Source organism: Psammomys obesus, unplaced genomic scaffold (genome assembly GCF_907164565.1).
Source record: "Psammomys obesus unplaced genomic scaffold, mPsaObe1.curated_primary_1811, whole genome shotgun sequence".
Classification (NCBI taxonomy): Eukaryota; Metazoa; Chordata; class Mammalia; order Rodentia; family Muridae; genus Psammomys; species Psammomys obesus.
This window is the reverse complement of record NW_026592776.1, coordinates 5,634,712-5,639,212: the sequence shown is the minus strand read 5'-3', so window position 1 is coordinate 5,639,212 and position 4,501 is coordinate 5,634,712.

Below are 4,501 nucleotides of genomic sequence, written 5' to 3'. Positions count from 1 at the left end.
CCCTGGTCTCCTCCCTGCCCCTTTCCAAGTCCCCTGATAGGGGAGGACCTCCTCCCCTTTCATCTGACCCTGTTTTATCAGGTATCTTCAGGGCTGGCTGCAAAGTCCTCCTCTGTGGCCTAACAGACTGCTCCTCCCCTGGGGGGGGGGTGTCAAACAGCCTGCCCTTGAGATCCTGTTAGAAATAGTCCGTGTTCCCCTTACTTTGGAAAACTACTTGGTTACTGAGCTACCACAGGCCACATCTGAGCAGAAGTTCTAGGTTATATCCATAGATGGTCCTTGGTTGAGTGTCAGTCTCAGAAAAGACCCTGTAACTTTGTTTTTTTTAAGTCTTTTTTTTTTCTGAGCTCTTCTCTCAGTGGGGCTCAAACTGATTCTGCCTACCTTAAGTGATTCAAGACCAAATGAGAAAATACATGTGAACATCAAATTACCATGGATTAATAATGTATTGGTACTTATCATTTATAATTATTTCTGAAACTCTTTCCCCATAAAACAGAAGTACGAACACTCTGCCTGGCTCATTGCAGATCTCATAAAGAAATTATCTTGTATTCCATCAACAAGTCCAACATTTAGCCAGGTGCCTGGGCTTGGAATGCATGCTTTCCCCTCACACGCTTTTAACTCAAAAGCCTGTGGCTTCTGATTTTTAATGTTTCTTAGTGCATCCAAACTTTCCCATTTTGAAGGCCACTATCGCTCTTCCCCAATCATCATCCACTCCTCCTGCCTTCAGATTCACCACTAGCCAAACCATTTTCCAGGTGGCAGGCAAATGGAAAACAAATGCCTTACACCCTCTTGGTTTCTCACTGACTTTAGAGGAAAGTTCTTTGATGTCTTTGAACTGTCCTCACCCTTAAGTCATTTGCGTGGGGTTGGGAAGGTGGGAACACACACACACACACACACCTATCTCTTGTTAGCTTGCTGTGCCTGTCTAGAACTTTCTTCATTTTCAATTCACCTTTTGGCTCTTAACTTTTTTCCCATCTATTTATTTATTTATTTATTTATTTATTTATTTATTTATTTATTTATTCATTCATTCATTCATTCATTCATTCATTTATTTACTTTAAAGCCTGATCTCAGCCTTCCCCTCCTCCCCATCACACCCTCATGCCCCCTGCCCCACTCTCTCCTTTTCTTCTTTTCAGAGAAGGAGAGGACCCCAAAGGATACCAGCCCACTCTGGCACCTCAAGTCATAGCAGGACTAAGTGCATCCTCTTCCACTGAGGCCAAACAAGGCAGCCTAGCTAGGAGAAAGAGATCCAAATGCAGGCAACAAAGTCAAAAGACAGCCCCAGCTCCAATTGTTAGAAGACCCACATGAAGACCAAGCTGTGCATCTGTTACATATACATGCTCTTTGGTTGGTAGTTCAGTTTCTGTTAGTCCTCATAGGCCCAGGTTAGTTGACTTTATAGTTCTTCTTGTCTTTGACCCTTCTAGTTCCATCAGTATTTCCTCCTACTTTTTCACAAAACTCCCCCAGCTAGGACTATTGTTTGGCTGTGGGTCTCTGCAACTGTTTCCATTTGCTGCTGGATGAACCCTCTCAGAACACAGTTGTGCTAGGCTCCTGTCTGCAAGCATAACAGAGTATAATTAATAATGTCAGGGCTTGGCTCTTTCCCATGGGGTGGGTCTCAAGTTGGACCAGTCACTGGTTTGCCATTCCATCAATCTCTGATCCAACTTTATCCCTTCACTTCTTGTAGGTGAGACAAATTTTAGGTTGAAGTTTTATGGGTGGTTGGGTGTCCTCCATCCACTGGATGTCTCACCTGGCTACAGGAGGCAGTGACTTCAAGCTCCATATTCTCTGCTGCTAAGAGTCTCAGCTAGGGTCACCTCCAAAGACTGCTGAAGTCTACAGAATGGGAAAAGATCTTCACCAGTGTTACATCTGACAGGGGGTTATTATCTGAAATATATAAAGAACTCAAGAAATTAAATATCAACAAACCAAATAACCCAATTTGCAAATCAGGTACAGAGCTAAACAGAGTCCTCAACTGAAGACTCTCTAATGGCCAAAAATCACTTAAAGAAATGTTCAACGTCCTTAGTCATCAAACTAATGCAAATCAAAATGACTCTGAGATTCCATCCTACTCCCATCAGAATGTCAAATGATAGCACATGCTGGCAATGTTGTGGAGAAAGGGGAACCTTCCTCCATTGCTGGTGATAGTACAAATTTGTACAACCACTTTGGAAATCAATCTGGTGCTTTCTCAGACAATTGGGAACAGATCTACCTCAAGCTATACCAATCCTGGGCATATTCCCAAAAGATGCTTTACCATACTACAAGGACGTTTGCTCAACTATGTTCATAACAGCTTTATTCATAATAGCCTGAAGCTGGACACAATCTAGATGTCCCTCCACCGAAGAATGGATAAAAAAAAAATATGATACATTTATACAATGGAATACAACTCAGCTATGAGAAAAAAAGGAAACCATGCAATTTGAAGTCAAACGGGTGGAACTAGAAAAGATCATCTTGAGTGAAGTAACCCAGACCCAGAAAGACACGATTAGCCATAAAGTACAAGATACCCATGCTACAACCCACCTACCTAAAGAAGCCAAGGAGGTCGAAGGGAAGATGCTTGAATCTTACTCAGAAGAGGAAATAAAATAGACATCTGAAGTAGATGAAGAGAGAGAAGTGGGTGGGAGAGGGTGTGGGGAGAGTAACAGGGGCAGGGATCAGGTGTGGGAAGAGCAGAGGTGGGGGTAGAGGACCAAGAGAGAGATTGGCTCTTAAATTCTTTTTTATTTCCAAGATCTATCTATCTATCTATCTATCTATCTATCTATCTATCTATCTATCTATCTATTTCATATACAATGTTCTGCCTGCATGTACACATGATCACTAGATTTAGTTATAGATGACTGTAAGCCACCATGCGGTTGCTAGGAATTGAACTCAGGACCTCTGGAAGAGCAGCTAGTGCTCTTAACCTCTGAGTCATCTCTCCAGCTCATAACATGGATTTTGTTTTGTTTTGTTGTGTTTTTTCAAGACAGGGCTTCTCTGTGTAGCCTTGGCTGTCCTGGAATAACTTTGTAGACCAGGCTGGACTTGAACTCACAGTGATCCTCCTGCCTCTTCTTTCCAGATTTCTGGGATACAGGCACAGCACCACCTGGCTCTTCTGTGTCATGTTCTCTGGAAGACCTATGACAACTCTTTACCCAAGTGTAGGAAAGACTTTTGACCTGAAAATCACCTATGTATTATTTTGTAATGCCATTGTTTAATCAACTTTTGGAAGATCTCATTTTCCTACAATGGGTTGAACAGTAGCTTCTATCTCACATGTTTGTTCTGAAATATGACCCCAACAGTTCACTAAATGTACCATTTGCCCCTCTTTCTCTTGGGTCTATGCAGAGCTTGTGGTTGCCATGACCAATTCAAGGTGCTATTTCTGAGTGAGGCTCTGAAATGACCTGGCAGTTGCCATGTCCTGCTTCATGAGAACCAGCTGCTCTTTAAGAGTGATGACCTTGATATCACCATTTTTGCAAGAAGCCAAGCCTCCATAATGAAGAGTCCTTGGAGGGAGACACACCATGAGAAGAAATGAAGCACAAAACTGACTCATTTTTCTGACTGTTTCTAGACTTCAAATCCTTACCTTCCACCAAAGAACTTGGATAAACATGACTGAATGTCAACATCTTATGTAATGTAAAGGTGTCATAGGTATCCAGAAAGGTTATAACAGAGGGAGATAACAGGCCTTTCTGTGCACACTGTGCATACTCATCTCCTTTCACAAGGAACAAGGTTATTTGTTTCATCACTGTACCTAAGGTTTGATACACAAGCATATTTGGGAGAAGTGGTGTATTCATCTTAATTTCCAATGAGTGTGAATAATCCATAGCAAATCCCAATTTCTAAGCAAGATGTTTTAATTCCAAAATGAATACACGCAACAAGTAATGCAGTGATACTCCCAAAGAATATAATACAAACTTTCTAGGCAACAGTGGCAAGATTGTGGGGTCACCAACTACTTATGCTTATCTTTGAGGCCCAACTCCATGGGAAGGAAGACCTGCCTGGAATTATAAACCTAGTCAAAAGCCTATGGCTGGGGAGGTCACAGGTCCTAGAGAAAAGTCTACTATTGTTTCAATAAATGGACATGTAGCTAAATTGTCCTTTAAATATTTATGTTTATACCCAAAAGTTAGTGTTTCTGTTAGTCTGTGTCAGAGAAGCTTCTTATTGCAGTGGGAGGCAGTTAATGGAGAAATTCATCATAATTGCTCAAAATGCTGAGAATAATTTTCAAGTACTCAGCCTTAAATGTAACAGCTCTGATCTGTATTACCCTTTCTAAGAACCAGAGAAGAACCCAGAAAAAGGGCCAGAAAGATCATGAGAGCCAGAAGATGGAGAAGAGTACTTTGAAACCCTGTCTTCTGGATGTGACATGGCTGTTACAATCACA